Genomic DNA, 18,718 nt, shown 5'->3' with positions numbered 1-18,718 from the left:
CTGTTGATATGATGTATCACATCGACTGATTTGTATATGTTGAATTATCCTTGAATCCCTGGGATGAATCCCACTTGATCATGATGAATAATATTTTTAATGTATTGTTGAATTGCTAGTATTTTGTAGAGGATATTTGCATCTGTGTTTATCAGAGACATTGGATTATAATTTTTTTTGTTGTTGTTTCTTTTGTCTGGTTTGGTATCAGGGTGATACAAGCCTTGTAGAATAAGTTTGGAAGTATCCCCTTCTCCTTGGTTTTTTGGAATAGTTTTAGTAGGATTGGCGTTAGTTCTTCTTTGAATGCTTGGTAGATTCAGCAGTGAAACCATTAGGTCCTGGGATTTTCTTTGATGGGAGACTTTTTATTACTGCTTCTATCTCATTACTTGTTATTGGTTTATTCAGGTTTCGATTTTTTTCATGATTCAATCTTGCTAGGTTGTATGTGTCTAGGAATTTATCCATTTCCTCTAGGTTTTCCAATTTATTGGCATGTAGTTGCTTATAGTAGTTTCTAGTCATCATTTGGATTTCTGCAGCATCAGTTGTAATGTCTCCTTTTCATCTCTGCTTTTATCTATTTGGGTCTTCTCTCTTTTTTCTTAGTTATTCTGGCTAAAGTTGTGTCTATTTTATCATTTCAAAAAAACATCTTTTCATTTTGTTGATATTTTGTATTCTTTTGTTTCAATTTCATTTATTCTGCTCTGATCTTTATTATTTATTTTCTTCTATGAATTTTGTGTTTGATTTGCTGTTGTTTTTCTAGTTCTTTAAGATTCATTGTTAGGTTGTTTATTTGAAGCTTTACTGTTTTTGTGATGTAGGCACTTATCTTACTGCTATAAACTTTCCTCTTATTACTGCTTTTACTGGCTCCTATAGGTTTTGATACGTTGTGTCTTCATTTTCATTTGTTTCAAGAAATTTTTATATTTCCTTTTTAATCTTTTCATCGATGCACTGAATTATTCAGGTTATTCAGGAGCATATTGTTTAATGTCCATGTGTTTGTATATTTTTTGCAATTTTCCTCTTGTTATTGATTTCCAGTTTTATTCCATTGTGGTCAGAGAAAATACATAGTATGATTTCAATGTTTTTGAATTTTTTCAGACTTGTTTTGTGGTCTAACGTATGGTGTATCCTTGAGGATGATCCATGAGCTGAGGAGAAGAATGTGAATTCTTCACATTCTTGAATGTTGAATGAAAAGTTCTGTAAATTTCTATTCAGTCCATCTGGTCTATAGTGCAGACTAAGTGGAGTGCTTCGTTGCTAATTTTTTTGTCTGGGTCATCTGTCTGATGCTGAAAATGGAGTGTTGAGGTCTCCAATAATTATTATATTGGGGTCTATCTCTTTCTTTAGCTCTGATAATATTTTCCTTATATATCTGGGTACTCTAGTGTTAGGTGTATATATATTTAGAATTGTTATGTCTTCTTGCTACAAGTATCCTTTTATCATTATATAATGACATTCTTTGTTTCTTTTTACAATTTTGGTCTTGAAATATATTTTATCTGATAGAAGTATAGATACTCCTCCTGCTCTTCTTTGGTTTCCATATTTATGGATTATCTTTTTCCATCCCCTTATTTTCAGTTTATGTGCATCTTTATAGGTGAAGTGGGTTTCTTGTATACAACATATAGTATGCTCTTGTTTTTTAATCCATTCAGCCACTCTATGTCTTTTTATTGGAGAGTCTAGTCCATTCACATTCAATGTTACTATTGATAGGTAAGGACTTACCACTACCATGTTGTTATTTAATTTCTTGTTGTTTTGTGGTTGTCTCTTTCATTCTTCCTTCTTTCCTATCTTCCTTTGTTAAAAGTGATTTTCTTTGGTAGTGTCTTTTAATTTCTTGCTTTTTATATTTTGTGTATCTGTTGTAGGTTTTTTGATTTGAGTTTACTGTGAAGCTTGCAAAAAATTTTTATAACCAATTATTTTAAACATATGACAACCCTGCTTACAAACAAGCAAGCAAAGACAAATCTAAAAGAAATTGTACATTTTAACTCCATCTCCCTTCACTTTTAACATTTTATTGTTTCCATCCATATATTTTTATACTACCTAGCTCTCAAACAGTTGTTATTTTTTATAGGTTTGTCTTTTAGTCTTCCTACTCAAGATATAAGTGGTTTATATACCACAATTACAGCAACAGAATAGGAGTATTCTATATTTGTGTCCTTACTACTAGCAGTGAGTTGTATACTTTCAGATGATGCTTTATTGTTCATTAATGTCCTTTTATTTCAGATAGCAGAATTCCTTTTAGTGTTTTGTATGGGATAGGTCTGGTCTTGATAAAATGCCTCAGGTTTTGTTTGTCTGGGAAAGTCTTTATTTATCTTTCATGCTTGAAGGATATTTTTGTAGGCTATAATATTCTAGGATTAAGGTTTTTTTGCCTCAGCACTTTGAATATGTCATGCCACTCTCTCCTGGCCTGTAAGGTTTCCACTGAGAGGTCTGCCACCAGATGTATCAGGGCTCCTTTATGTGTTATTTTTTTCTTTTTCTTCCTTCCCTTGGGACCTTCCCTTTATCTTTGACCATTGGGAACTTGTTTATTAAATACCTTGGGGTAGTCTTGTTTGGGTTAAATTTGCTTTGTGTTCTATGACTTTCTTGTACCTGAATATTGATATCTTTCTCTAGATTTGGAAAGTTCTTTGCTATTATTTATTTGAATAAACTTTCTACCCTAATTTCTCTCTCTACCTTCTCTTTAAGGCCAATAATTCTTAGATTTGTTCTTTTGAAGCTATTTTCTAGATCTTGTAGGTGTCCTTCATTCATATTTATTTTTATTTCTTTTTGTCTTCTGACTATGTATTTTCAAATAGCCTGTCTTCAAGGTCACTAATTCTTCTGCCTGGTCATTTCTGCTGTTGAGTGACTCTGAGGCATTTCTCAGTTTGTCAACTGAATTCTTCAGCTTTAGAATTTTCGCTTGATTTTTAAAATTGTTTCAATCTCTTTGTTTAATTTCTCTGATAGGCTTCTGAATTCCTTCTCTGTGTTGTCTTGAAGTTCACTGAGCTTCTTTAGGACAGCTATTTTGAAGTTTCTTTTGTCTGAAAGGTTACCTATCTCCATCACTCCTGGATTGGTCACTGATACCTTATTTAGTTCATTTGGTGATGGCATGTCTTCCTGGATGTTCTTGATGTCTGTGGATGTTCATCGATGTTTGGGTATTGAAGAGTTAGGTATTTATTTTAATCTTTACAGTCTGGGCTTGAGAAGGCTTTCCAGATACACAAAGGGAATTAAGTGCTATGATCTAAATCTTTGATCACTGCAGCCACATCAGCACTGGGGGTGCCCCAGCCCCACTAATGCTGTGACTCTTGTAGAGTCCTGGTGATACTGCTTTGGTGGACTGAGTAATACAGAATTCCTTGGATTGCCAGGCAAAATCTCTTGCTCTCTTTCCTCACTTTTTGTGCTGGGCTGCTGGAGTTGGGGGAGGAGTGATGTGGACACTCCCTCATGGCCACCAGTGCCAGGGCACACCTGAAGCCAGCCCAGTTTCACCCAAAGCCCATGGTGACTGTTGCCTGGCTACTTCTGATGTTTTTCAAAGCTAAGGGCTTTTTTAGTGAGCAGGTGGTGAATCCTGCCAGGACCAGATCCTTTCCTTCAAGGCAGCATGTGTCCTTCTGGCCCAGGGTGGATCCAGAAATGCCATCCTTGAACTAAGACCTAGACTCAGGGCCTTCAGGAGACTGCTTGGGACTTTATCTTACTGTGACTGAGCTGGTGTCCAGGTTGCCAAATTAAGTCCTCTGAGCTCTTCCCTTTCCTTTCCTCAGGTGGAAGAAGACTCTCCCTGAGCCATGCTGTCTGTAGTTTGGGGAGAAGTGACACGGGCTGCAGCTGCTGTGGCTGCAGCTGCTGGTGTCTCACGGGGTTATGTGCACCCCAGGTCCACTGGCTCAGAGTCAGCACAGCCACAGGAATTGCCTAACCGCTGCAATCTTTGTGGCCAGACCGTCTTACGAGTTTAGTCCAGGCCCCAGGCTGCTTTTTGTCAGCCAGTGGTGGGGCGAGAGGGAACTTAGGTTTTGGGGGTGCAGGATTTCCCGGTGGTGGGCCCAGTCAAAATTCTCTCTCCATGGCACTGGCAGAATTCTGCCTTGCGCTGTGTTGCCCTGTGGTGTGTTTCCGTGGGCCAGGTGGCCTTGAGTTCCAGTGCAAAGCCCCACAATCACCTCCCCTCTCTCTCTTCCAGGCACAGAGATTCTCTCTCCACTTGGCACACGGGCACAGCCCTGCTGGGGGATGGGGACGGGGTGGCAGGGGCAATGCAAGACTGTCTTTTCTACTCTCTTCTGTGCCTCTGTCCTTCATATCATGTTAAAACCAGGTGGTATGATCCCTCACTTGATTTTTGGTTCTTCTGAAAATGCTTGCTTGGGTGGATAATTGTTGTATCAGGTGTTTGTGCAGAGGGACGATTGCTGGAGGCTTCTCTTCAGCCATCTTGCTCCGCCCTTTCCTTACTTTGCCTTTATCTTGACTCCTGGAGGAACTACAGTGTGTTCACCACAAGAAAGGACTGCGTTATATCGATGATGAACTCTGATCATATCAGTTAGTCTTCTCTCTGCTTAAGGCTATATGTTTTCCCAAAGTAGGGCATTTTCTTTGGCTTATCTCTTATTTTTTTCCTAGCAATGTGCGTGGTCCATAATAGTTGTTGCACAAATATTTGAGTTGATTTTCTCATGGGTAAAATGAATTCATTCATTACCTTATATCTGTTTCAATTAAAAAAAATTAATTGAGCAAAAATTTGCTGGAAGTTAATATCCTGAGTTAAATATTCCTTCCTCAAATGGCCTCTTATCAAATGTACAATGAACAGAAGTCTCCCCAGGCCGCCACTGTCACTCGGTGTGGGCCAGAGGCAGTTAGGCTTCTCTGAGCAACAGGTCTCCCTGGGTTTTCCATGGGACAGGTAGGGAGTCAGAGACCTGGGTTTAAAGTTCAGTGTTGGCTAATCACCAGCAGTATGACTTAAAGCAAGTGATTTAATGTTTTCATGTCTCAGTTTCCTTCTCCCGCATATGAAGCTACATGTATAATTGGTCTCCAAGGTTTGTGGTAAAAGTAAAAAAAAAAAAAAATGTATAAAAAGCATTTACCACAGTATTTGGGACATGCTAGGCCCTTCAATAGATATTGCTATATTATTTTCATAGCTTTAGGAGATTTTTCTTTAATTTGATATCTTTGTGGATATCTGCCTTGACAATTTGGGGTTTATGAAGACAAAGTTACAGAATATTTGGAATTAGAGTCATTGGGGAAAACTAGAAATGTATATTTAAAAGTTGTCTTTTAGGCCAGGCGTGGTGGCTCATGCCTGTAATCCTAGCACTCTGGGAGCCTGAGGCGAGCAGATCGTTTAAGCTCAGGAGTTCCAGACCAGCCTGAGCAAGAGTGTGACCCTGTCTCTACTGAAAATATAGAAAGAAATTAGCTGGACAACTAAAAAACCCAAATATATGTATATTTATATATATATATATATATATATATATATATATATATATATATATATATAAACTAGCCGGGCATGGTGGTGCATGCCTGTAGTCCCAGCTACTTGGGAGGCTGAGGCAGCAGGATTGCTTGAGCCCAGGAGTTTGAGGTTGCTGTGAGCTAGGTTGATGCCATGACACTCTAGCCCAGGCAACAGAGTGAGCCTCTGTCTCAAAAAAAAAAAAAAAAAAAAAAAAGTTGTCTTTTAGAAAGTGAAGGAAATATAAGAATGATGATGAGAAAGGGAAAGAGAGAAAAATAAAAAATAAGGGCACAGAATAGGTTTCAAAGTCACCTTGAACAGTTTTTTGTTTCTTTCTTTAATATTCTGGTTCAAATCTGCTCGGTATATCACCATCGTCTCATCTGAGTTGTTTTCCACATTGGGAAAAGCAAACAGGAGAAAATGTGAGCACAGAGGCTCCCAATGTGAATACTGCCTTCACTGTCAGATACAAATTAATGCTTCCAACCTCTCCTCCAAGTATTGATAATTGTATGAAACCAAAATGATTTAAAAAATGTAAGTGTGCTTTTGTAGAAAAAGTTTTGTCCCCTACCCTTCTTTTAAGTAAAAATAAGTTTTTAGTCAGTGACTGTCTTACATTTAGGCAGAGTGACTGATAATATGATAGAAAATTTTATTAGAGTGAAAAGTACACTAATGCCACTGATTATTGGAATGCTATTTCACAAGCAAATGCAGAAACATTTAAAATGTTCTTGCTCCTTATGTAGATATTCAACAAAAACTTGGCTGTTCCTTTGTTGGAATATTTTGAAGAAATATTATTTTAATGAAGAAAGACTCATCAAAGTTGACTAAATATGAAAGAAATAGGTAATAAGAATTAGGAAAATATGACTATATTGGGAAGGTAGATGTCAGTGTGTGAAAGTGAATTAAAAATGTAGATAACTTAAGCAACATAAAATTACTAGGTAACAAAAGTTACCAATTTGTAACCACAAGGTTAGAGACTACTATGCTTTTCCTGGGAATTTTATACTGCTTTCTCTACTTCAAAGAAGTAAAATGCAAATATGTAATTTACTAAGTCAGATTGAATGTCCACTTTAGTTTATTGGGATAATATACCATGAAGGGTCAGAACAGGAGGCTAGGACAGTCTTTCCCAAACTATGCAGAGGTGGCCTGAGTTATTTTAGATTTTTGAGGACAGCACAGTGATTCTCAATGTCCATTGAACACCACGCTAAGTATTAGTTCAAGGTAGTTAACAGTTTTAATATTGTATAAGGCTGTGTTCCATTTGATAACATCATATCTTTGCAAAGTTAGGTGTCTGGCAATTGCCATGACAAAAAGCAAGGACTGCAGGAAAACTGAGGTGGGACAGAAAGTGAAGGGGTCATGCCCAATCTGATTCCTAGCATTGAGAAGATATGCAGTACTCAGCAGGCACATAAACCCCATTATTAAGTAATTATGATTGAGAATGAAATAAAAATATTACTATTTTTTTTCCATTTGTATATTATTTGTGCAAACAACCACAAAGTTATGCCAACATAAATATTTATTAAAAGCTGTGTGGGCCTGACTACTTAAGAGTAGCTATGGCCTGGGGTCAATAAGGGAACCTTGCACCTAGATAGCTTGGAAACCTTTGGGCAAGAATCTTACTTTCTGGGTATTTTTTATTGACCTGGAGACATTATCCCTTATTTTCAGGAAAATGCAAGCTCTTATGTTTGAGCCCAGCACAGTACTGATTAGCCAATGTTTACCTGTCTTCACTGTGGCTCACCTATGCATTTACCAGGAAGCCATCGTCACTGGTTCCATCAACTTACATGCAGCCCTTTATTTATGCATTTCCCAGCCCCCTCCCTCCCTTCTTGCCCCTCTGAGACAGACAGACAGACAGACACATATACACTTAAGCACGTGAAAATGCTTCGGAATACTCGTTGATACAGACTGCACAATGATACCATATTCTCAACTGTGCTGTGGCATTTCAGAAGTTAATCAGATAGTAGATTCAGCTGGATGGGAACTGGGGGTGGGTGAAGATGCCCACTCAGTCCCTGGGGACAGAGGAGCACAAGCTGGTAAGAAACTTGGCTGGATAGCAGTGGGTCTCCCCGTCCCCAGGCACATGCCCCCAATCTCACAGCTTTCCCCATGACTTCTCCCTGCTTCTTCATGGTCTTTTCTATGTCTGCATCGGCGTCTGCCTGTGCTGCTGTTGTTTTGCCCCACACCAATCTAAGCACGGAGCTCAGCTCCTCTATGCCACGATGCTCTGGGATTGCTATCCTCTGACAGCAGCTCCCCATTTCCTCAAGCCCATTCTTAACCAGAACCACCAGGTAACAAAAATTCTGCCAGGCTCTAAGTCTGCCAGGCTCTAACTGTGCCAGTTATAAGGTCATGGCAAGGTGTCTAGGACAGAAGACTCTAAGAAATAACCAAGGGCTATGTGCAGTGGCTCATGCATGTAATCTCAGCTGCTCAGTAAGGTGAGGCAGGAGGATCTCTTAAACTTAGGAGTTTGAGACCAGCCTGGGCAACATAGTGAGATCCTATCTCTACAAACATTTTTTAAAGAATTAGCTGAGAGTGGTGGTATGTGCCTGTAGTCCCACGTAGTCTGAAGGCTGAGGTGGGAAGATTATTTGAGCCCAGGAGTTAGAGGCGACAGTGAGCCACTGCACTGCAGCCTGGGCAACAAAGAAATCCTGTCTCTCTTAAAAAAAAAAAAAAGAAAGAAAATAGGGCTGAGACTCAGTTTCTCCATCTGTAAAACAGATGGCATTGAATTGAATAGCTAAAACTGATTTTCAAAACACTTGATATTTATAATCTTGTGAATTTAGTTGGGAGTGGAATTAGTAAAAAAAGACCTGTCAATGGGATGAAAATCAAGAATATTGACATGTACATTGAATGGAGCATGAAACACTTTTAACAACAACAACAACAACAAAGGATAACATACCGGAACAACTTAATCAGAGTCCAAATAGGGGCTTACCTCTCACTCCGTACTTGTACCAACTACCAGCATTTCCTAGTCAACACCCCTGAACCATTGTCTCAGACCACGTTAGAAGCTACTGATAGAAGCACTTGAGAAAAACAATGGATTTCCTTTTGCATTAGAAATCCAAGTTTCCCCCTTTCATTCAACCACTTAATAATCCACCCAGCAGAATACCTACCAATGTAAGGTGGGAATATTTGACTATATCGCCCCATTACAAATATCCAACATTTACTGGTACTGTACCTTGGGGCAGGGGGTAGCTTTGAAGCTCCTCCTGGGTCAGGCAGAAGGAGCTAGCTGCTTTCTGATTAGGTGATTAGGTGCCTGAATCACAATAACAAAAGAGGAAAAACCCAGGCCCACCTTGCTCATCCAAAGGAATCAGATATAATATCCGGTTACTTACTTTATGTACTTGTAACTCCTGGTGCCGATGGCCCTGTCACACAGTTAGGACTCTGGAGCAAGCAGAAATCAAAAGGCATCAGCGTGAGCCAGGACTGTCCTGGGAGTCCCCAGCACACCACATGAACCCGGTCTAAGAGATAAGGGATGTCATGTAGAATTAGCTGTTGTTTATACTTTAACTTGCTGATTAATTGCAACAGCGAAATGCTAAGAGAAACGCTGTCTGTCCGTGCGCACTTTAGACTCAGTATTCTGCCTGCAGACTGCAAATAGAGATAGGGAGTTACAACAGCATCCTCATTGTTCATCAGTTTCACTCTTCCAAGGGGTGAGAATAAAATAAGACAATCATGTTAACAGCTGCTACATCAAAGACTCACTTTTAAGGGTTTTTGATCCATTTCACCTTTAGAGAAAATTATTATTATTTTTTAAGACTCACACATCACCCGCATTAGTGCATTCAGTTTGTAAAGCCTTTTTAAGTGCAGATGATTGCTCTGGCACTTAGAAAATACAAGGTGGATATATGGAAGGAGCATGGCCTTTGGAGTCACAAGTCTTGGGTTCAAATATTGTGTTCGTCAGTTATTATCAGAGTAATCTTGGAAAAATTATATAACTTTTCAACTTCAGTTTCCTCAATTTAAAATAGACATAATAATACCTGCCTCAGAGAGTCGTGATGGGGATTAGACGAGATAGTCTATTTTGAGGGTCTTGTTCATAGTAGAAGTTATGTATGATTGTGATGATGATGATGCAGCGTCTTGATTATTGATTCATCATATTGAAATGACTCCCACAGGCACAGAGAGTACACGCCAAGAGAGGTTCATGGACTGAAGCAAGGAGAGGGTTCTGAAAGATTGAATCTTTTCCCTTGATTTTCAAAATGGTACAACCACACCCTTTGGCTCTGCATTTGGAGGGCCTTGTGTGTCACTGAGTTGTTGCTCGCTCGTGGGGCTCACCCCTTGCCTTATCCTAGCTTATTAAAACCTGTGCACACAGACAGCATTGTTAGCCCTACAAAGTTCAGCTGCCTTCCTGCAGCTATGAAGATGATAATATTTGGATGATTTCAAACTTAATTTTACCCAGAAAGTAAGCCTTTAAGGCTACTATTAGTTCAAATGTGTTTTTAAAAATCAAAATATGTTTGATATTGAGTCAGAGATGACTTCAGAGTTGGGGCCACCATTAGTGTTCCCCAAAAGCACAGCACTTAAGCACTTACCTTGATGTGTACATGACACACTTCAAGGGTGTCCCCAGGGCCTTACCAGGCATGCTGCTGACATAAGGGGAATCAAAGGACTTTAACGTGTTAGTTGAGTATAATGTGGTCACTTTATCACTTCGTTTTCCATAATTAGTAAGAGACTTGTAATTAAAAATGAGAAGACTGGCCTTCAGCGTCACCTCCATTTTCATCTATTTTCAGGGCTTATTATTAATTAATTGCACTGCAGACTCTGGGATGAGGAAAGATACCTAGTCTCCTTATGCAAGTGGACCTAGACCTCAGAAAGCCAGATGGACAAACAATAATGCTCTCTAGAAAATACGCTGGACTTTCTGCCTTCTGGGAACATGGTAGGCTTGCACTATACTTCTTGGCCCTCTAGTGGTTGGTTGGGAATATGTGACTAGTTCTGGTTGTAGAACTGTGAGCCAGAGTAACATGGGTCCTTTCTGGGCCGGAGGATTTAATTGCCAGCACAAGATCCTACAGAACTTTCTTTTCCTTCAGTCTTCAAGGTGGTTGGTTGTTCCATTAGCCTGGTTACCAAGTGACTGTGATAAGCAAGCCTCCTCCTAATGGATACACACATGAAAGAGAAATAGTCTTTGTTTTATTTCAAGGTATTGAGATTTAGGGATTGGTTGTTAATGCATCACCCCTAGACTCTACTGACTGATGAGGCAGCAGAGGGACGTTTCTTAACTCCTTGCTTGTATCTCTAAATCATCATCTTAAATCTATCCTCTCTTCCTTCCTTTCCCTGCTCTGATTCAGATTCAGAGCTGTGGAATTTAGAGCTGAAAGCGAGCACAGAATTTACTTAGTGTTAGTGCCAGCTGTAAATTGGATCTACTCAGTGCAATTTTTTTCTTTCTCCCTGCAAAAATCAAAGTTAAGACTAACACAGCTCCCTACCTCTCAACACCCTCGGGGCTCCCCAAAGCATGAAGAGGCTCCCTGCCCACATAGGTCTTCTCTGCAGGTGTCTGTCTCTGCAGTATTTTTTTCTTTAAGTGTTCATGTTCCTAAGGGGAGGTCATTCCCTAAGTCCCTTACACACTGAGGCAGTTCTTTTTCTCTTTGTGAGAACACACCTGCAGAATGAAAGCACTGAAAGGGGAGGTGGAGGAAGCACCAACCCTACTCAAGGCCAGTTGCTGTCCTTGAAATGGGTCTTCTCTATGCCGGTGGTGGTGACTCAATGACTCATATCTCTACCATCTGAGAATCGGAGCAAATACAGACACTTCCTTTTAGAGTTTCCTTAAATGTCTTTATAGCTTGATAAGAATTTTGTGAGAAAGCCTGAAACTGTGAATTGGAAACTATTATATCACTTAGAATTCTGTCTTGTGTCTGCCTAAGGAGTTTGTAATTCATGAGAAATGTTTACGTGGAGTCACAGACTAGTATAGTGGGCTGAAGCTGAAAGGACATTGACAAGGAATCAGTGCTCCTCAATATTCTTATCTGTAGAATGGGATAACCATCCTTGCTTTGCCTAGCACATATGGTTGTGGTGGAGATCAGGTGAAATAATATTAGTAGAAGTTCTTTATAAATGCTATAGAACTCGATTAACTAAACCTCAAAAGTCTGCATTTGTTTTTTTCTCATCCATCTTGATATCCCCAGACATAGCACAATGCCTGGTATGTAGTAGGTGCTTAATACATGTTTAATAAATGAATAAACTGCTGGCTATATGTCCTTGCTTACAGAGGATATCCAGGTTTTTCCAAGATGTTATGAATCTTCTAAGAATGAGGACTCCAAGCTGGTCTTTTATGTGATACATAGACCCTTGTAAGAAACTTTTCTAAGGCTCAGGCAACCTGAGAACTTATTAGAAATATATGTGACTTGCACAGAAGCTGGGATCTCCCTGTTCCTGGCACATGCCCTCAATTTCACAGTTCGCCCCAATACTCCTGCTTACTTCATGGTTTTCTCTATGTCTGCACTGGCTTCTGACTGTGCTGTTGTTTTGTCCCATACCAATCTAAGTACAGAGCTTAGCTCCTTCTCTATCCTGCAAAAGTCCACTTCTACTAAATATTTTTTGTGTTTACTAACTTTTCTGCATGTTTGAGGGGCCACAGAGAGAGTCGTGTTGCACCATACCCAGGATTTTGCTATCCCACTGGCTCTACTCTTTCTTTTTCTTATTTTCTTTCCTTTCTTCCTCTTTTAAATAACTTGAACATTTCTCTCTTTTATCCTAAAGAATCCAGTTCTGCCCCAAACCAGGTCCCTCAAAGTCTTTCCTTTTTCTTGCAGATACTTGTGAGAATATTTTTTTTCCAAACAAATGCAGTTCCTGTTATTATGCAGATACTTTAATGCATACATAATTATAGTACTCATTAATGCAGATATTAATACAATTTTATATTATGTTATTAACGCAAACAAATTGATATAATTTTTAAATTTTCTTTGACGACTTACAGTTGATCAACGTTTTAGTACTGCTGGGATCATTTCTTTTGGTATCTAGAGAGGGAACAAAACTGATTAATAGTTTATCTTGAACATAAAACAGACACTGGAAAATGCAGAGATAATACCTGATTTTAAAAAAGGATTTCATCATCTTGTATATCATTGTTAGCACAAGGGTGAGGGTCAGACAGTCCTGGGAGTAAAACCCACTGGGCCCACTTATAAGCCACAATAACTTGGGAAAGTTGTTTACTCTTGAGTCTCAGATTCCTGATGCATAAAGTAAGTTGTTAGAATGAAATATAATTAAATAAAATTGAATTGTTTATTACATCTAGTGGCTTTCAGTATTTTATCCAGGTTACTTAGGTGGCTAAAATTTGAAATAGCTCAATGTCAAGAGAAAGTGATGCTCTCTAACAATCAATTCTTTTCTACTAGTGTTCTGTGAAGGGTTGGTATATGCACAGCGACCCCAAATGCCAAAGGAGCGGAGAAACCCAAGAATGAGGCAGACAAATCCAGTTTATTAGTATAGGATAAATTATTAGGGGCACTTACGGACAGAAGCATGGTCTTGGGCAGCTGTAAGACAGGTAGACTGTTTGCAGACTATACTGCAAACCCTGGGAGAAAAAGTATGCATGCTCTGGAAGGAATGCTGCCGGCCATCACAGGGCACCAGCATGAAGGGTTGTTTTGAAGGAAAGGTGAAACTCTTAGTGAATAGGTTTCCCTACATAAAGAGTAATACCTCAAGTAGACATTTTGGAGGTATCTCTGGACTTGGGGTTAGTCAGGCGGATTAGCATTTAAAAATAAAGCCACTCTTGTCACCACAAGTGGCCAGCAGCACAAAATGTAGGGATATCTAATAATAAAACTCTTTCTATTAGTTATAATTAAAATCCCTTTCCCAGAATATGTAGCATACACAGATGGACATCTAAGTATGAAAATATGAGTTTTAGGTACACACTTATCATCCGCAACAGTAGAGCAGGCCATCCTCACAATGGTTTGTTTGGACTTGTAGTGGAAAGAACAGCAGCTGATATAAAGAAGTTCTGACTGGTCATGTGATCCTGGGTACTGCCTTGACTTCGCTGAGCCTCTGTTTTCTTATCCGAGAGCATCCTGTTCAGTCCCTTCCAGAACTAAAGCAATCCAGTGACTTGTAATGACCCTTTGCTTCCAAAGCATAATTCCTATTATTGTATTGTTAAATTCAATTAAATTTAGCCTAATGCTGCCTCTGTGCAGACCAAACTATACCCTAATCTAATATGCAAACAAACTGCAACCTAGCTTGAGAGTGTATCTTTGTAACAAGTAACTGAGTCTCAGCCAATTATAGTAGCTGGGCTTTCAGCAAATCATAGGCTGCAAACTGCTCAGACATTCCAAATAAGGCAAATGATTAACTGTAACCAATCAAGCTGTTTCTGTTTGTTACTTCCTTTTTCTGTCTATAAGTATTGCCTTTCTGTGTGGCTGGTGGGGCTGTCTGCACCTCTAGCAGTCTAGAGTGCTTCCTGGTTTATGAATTGTTTCTTTGCTCAAATAAGCTCTGCTAAATTTAATTTGTCTAAACAAATTAAATTTTTCTTTTAATGTAGTTGCATCAGAAGTAGTACCCAAAGTAGACCTCCAGCAATCCCCAGGGGCATCAAGTGACCAAGTAAAGGTACTCGCCAGGCACTATTGGATTTGAGCTCCATCGATTTGTGTTTTGAACTCTTCAACTTTATTTGAGCACTTTTTACTGGCCTGGGTCCAGGATCAAATTGTATTCAATAATTAACTGGAATGGATCTAGTTAGAGGCCTTAAGTAGGTACCTTTTAAAAAATGGGTTCCTCCAAATCTAAGAAGTCTAGGACTCCACTTTCTGGGACTACAGCTAACTTCATTTACTAAAATAACGGTCCCAGAACCTGTTTATTTTTGGGAAAATGAATTAAATTCTAGCAGCCACGGTGGGGGAGTCTTAACCTATATAAAATTGTTCACTTGAAATGTGCATTAGAAAAAAAAAAAGGATCTAAAACACCATAAAAGCAATGGGTTGCATTCTTTAATTGGTATGCAGAGGCATCTAAATGAATGAAAGATTGCCTCTTTGAAAGGTTACTCATAGATGGCAAACGAAAAATTCTTAAAAGTCTTTTTCACAAATATTAGTCAGAAGCTTTAGCCATTTGGGCAGGAAATCTTGTTTCATTGGCCGGAAAAACACTTTGAATCCAGATATTCTTTGGTAAATTGGTGAGCTTATATTATTGCACTGGGCACATGGGTAAAATTTTAGGATGGAAGCTACAATATATTTTTGTCTATATGTTTATATATGTCTGTGTGTATGATATATATGTGTGATTTTTGTATCTACTTATGATATTGCCAAATTAAATTGTAAAAGAGTTCTATTTAATTGGTTTTAGAAAATAAATGCTTATACATATGAAATATTCTTTTAGAAAAATAAGAACTAACCCAAATGCTTTTCAAGTTCATGTGACTTGGGTAATCCTTGATAAATAAGAATATCATCGATTTGATTAAAATATACACATCCTCAGAGTTTTCAGTATTAAATATAATAACAGATGTACAACTTTTTGTACCTAGGTTTACTAATAAAATAAACTTATTTTATCTCTATATTACAAAATTTGTTAGCAAGAAAAGTGACTTAAGATGATGGCTAGCTGTTTAATGTCTCATTTTTATAAGCAATCTAAGCATAATTGTTGAAAATAAGTGAGTTAGAAGTAAGATAGAATTCCCGTGTGAAAGCTGTCCTTTCTATAGCAGAGTTTTTATCTTCTTATCATCAAGAACAGAAAGTTGGTTGGCCATGGTGGCTGACACCTGTAATCCTAGCACTCTGGGAGACTGAGGTGGTAGGCTCTCTTGAGGTCAGGAGTTTGAAACCAGCCTGGGCTAGAGCGAGACCCGATCTCTACTAAAAATCAAAAAATTTAGCTGGGTACACACTTGTAGTCCCAGCTACTTGGGAGGCTGAGGCAGGAGGATTGCTTGAGCCCAGGAGTTTGAGGTTGCTGTGAGCTAGGCTGACACCATGGCACTCTAGCCTGCTAGCCTGGGCAACAGAGTGAGACTGTGTCTCAAAAAAAAAAAAAAAAAAAAAGAATGGAAAGTTAAAGCTGAGGGAAATCTGTGCATACAACAATTTAATGCTTGAGCCTAACAAACAAATAGACATACAATTTTGACTCCTCTACAGTTTCTTATTACAGAGAGACTAAAGCTATTAGTAAACATGTTCCTTGCCAAATTGACAAGTTGTGCTATAAGAAAGCACATGTGTCTATTATAGAAATCATGGTTCATAGATTTGCCAATCTACAGATTGCTAGTGTGATGGTTCACAATTGCTTGCTTCCCAGTGTTTGCTGGAAATGAAGTCACTAAGGGTTAAGAATTCTAATTAATATAGGTAACCACAATTACTGGAAATCATAGGGAAAACAATCCTATTAATATTTGTGAGTGTACAAGGAAGGTAATATTTGCTTATGATTTTAAAAAGCTATAAGGTCTGAGGATGTATTGTTTTGTAAAGGGGAAAAGAGTAATTATTGTTCTAAAGTAGATTAACTAGTTGTTCCAAAATGAGAAGAGGAAAAGTATAGTACCAAAACTGAAAGGATGAGAAAGCTGTATGATTTGTGGAAGATGAATCTTGTGAAAGCAATTTTTTTTTGGGACAGAGTCTCGCTTTGTTGCCCAGGCTAGAGTGAGTGCCGTGGCGTCAGCCTAGCTCACAGCAACCTCAAACTCCTGGCTCAAGCAATCCTCCTGCCTCAGCCTCCCAAGTAGCTGGGACTACAGGCATTCGCCACCATGCCCGGCTAATTTTTTGTATATATTAGTTGGCCAATTAATTTCTTTCTATTTATAGTAGAGATGAGGTCTCGCTCTTGCTCGGGCTGGTTTCGAACTCCTGACTTGGAGCAATCCGCCCGCCTCGGCCTCCCAGAAAGCTAGGATTACAGGCGTGAGCCACCGCGCCCGGCCGTGAAAGCAATTTTATGTGTGATCAGGCTGTAGGATTATAAGGGACTTATGCATTTTTTTAGAAATCAAGCATTAAAATCAAAAGTTCACTAATGCAAAACTAGAATTTGGTGTCTCTGTTATATAATGATGTTTTCTTGGAGTACTGGTCTGCTCTTAATAGAGAATTGTGAAAGGTTTTTCTTTACCTCTTAGGTAACTGGCCTAAGAAACAAAGATTCTGTTTTACCAAGATAATTTCCTATCTTCATTTTGTCTTCATTAGGTTTTTATTTTATTTTATTATTTTTTTGAGACAGCGTCTTACTTTGTTGCCCAGGCTAGAGTGAGTGCCATGGCGTCAGCCTAGCTCACAGCAACCTCAAACTCCTGGGCTCAAGCAATCCTGCTGCCTCAGCCTCCTGAGTAGCTGGGACTACAGGCATGCGCCACCATGCCCAGCTAATTTTTTCTATATATATTAGTTGGCCAATTAATTTCTTTCTATTTATAGTAGAGACGGGGTCTCACTCTTGTTCAGGCTGGTTTCGAATTCCTGACCTCTAGCAATCCGCCTGCCTCGGCCTCCCAGAGTGCTAGGATTACAGGCGTGAGCCACCGTGCTCAGCCTTTCATTAGGTTTTGATTACTTAAGAAAACTGACTCTTCTCTTAACAGCTACAGTTTTTTTACAACTATGTAACTTTCTGTATTTGCTTTTGAAGTTTTAAAATTATCACTTTGGTTAAATAAATGACTGTTATTTCACAATGACTTCTCATCTTATTTTGATCAAATATTTTAAACCTTTGATGTTTTTGATGAATTTTCCCCAAATCAGATTTTAATTAAGTATTTTTCTTGACCACAAATTAAGTTAGAGATTTTCCAGATGGGGACTTGTAACATCTCAAAAGGATATATCTCTTTATAAAAAGAGACATAATAAATTACTTGGGCTTATTTGATATATTAAATTATATGGGAAGCATTGTCAAATAATAAGTAATGCTAAACCTTGAGTTATATTTTTATGGATGCATTATCAATGTGTTTAAGAAATTATGTGAAATTAGTAGAAATCTAATAATCCTGATATAATGCTATTAGTCATAATTCTAGTTATTACGTTAAAATATTGTATGCAACAGAATCAATGCAATTTCCTCACCAATTACATCGTTGTAATGAACTCTTATCAGATTTTTAACCATGGCCATTTTAAGTCTTGTCATTCCCAGACTGTTAGTTGTTTACTCCTGTACTTTTCTGAGCAACTATCAGCCTAAAGTGTTTCATTTTCAAGGAGATTCATGGAAAGGACTCTGGCAAGTACAGGTTTTAATAACTTCAAGGTCATACCAATGGACTCGGTAAGAATTCCACAATTCTAATGAAGAAACTGGTTCAAAAAACTGCTAACCCAACATCAATCAGAACAAAAATTAATCAAGTACCAATGAAATGATTTGGCAGATTTTCATGCTAAGTCAGCCAGTACTGAAATTGTTGATATGTGCAATTTGAATGACTTCCATAGGATTGATTCAAGTCAAATTATCTATGACAACCTGTTTAATAAACTGTGCTATGCACCTGGATTGGAAACACAAAATTGATATTTAAGAGGATGTAAATCCAATGTTGAGCATGGATTCAAGGAGGCCTAGGCAGCCATCTGGTCCTTTCTGAGTTCTTAAAGCTTCCATTATTAAAAGTTATGCACTCCATGATGGAAGTAATGGAAGAGAAAAAAAAATGATCCAAATTATGAAAAAGTATTGGTGGAATGCCTGTTTTAGAATTGCCAAAATGATTATAACCAATGTTTGGTTTGTCAAACCCATAATTCTGGTAAGACAATGAAAACTTCAGGTGATACATTTCTGGCACCTGCTAGATCATTTGAACACTTCTAGATGGATTTCCTTCAAGTGTCACCTAAAAATGCAAGTTTTCTGGTTGTAAGGAACTTTCCTATGCAGGAAGGGAGATGC

General features: G+C 38.5%; 1 protein-coding gene across 2 annotated transcripts in view; it reads right to left on the bottom strand.

Moving 5' to 3' along the window:
* The window catches only part of FMO1 (flavin containing dimethylaniline monoxygenase 1), a 42,473-nt gene extending 33,335 nt beyond the window's left edge, over positions 1–9,138 (bottom strand). Inside the window, exon 1 of one of the 2 annotated variants that reach the window (XM_012765156.3) lies at positions 9,004–9,138. The gene's annotated coding sequence lies outside the window, so the exon portion shown is untranslated. The remainder of the gene's footprint in view (positions 1–9,003) is intronic. The other variant, XM_012765155.3, reaches the window with a different exon arrangement.
* Between the last annotated feature and the right edge of the window lie 9,580 nt (positions 9,139–18,718).

Source organism: Microcebus murinus, chromosome 2, assembly GCF_040939455.1.
Source record: "Microcebus murinus isolate Inina chromosome 2, M.murinus_Inina_mat1.0, whole genome shotgun sequence".
Taxonomy (NCBI): domain Eukaryota; kingdom Metazoa; phylum Chordata; class Mammalia; order Primates; family Cheirogaleidae; genus Microcebus; species Microcebus murinus.
This window is presented reverse-complemented; position numbering and strand designations above follow the sequence as displayed.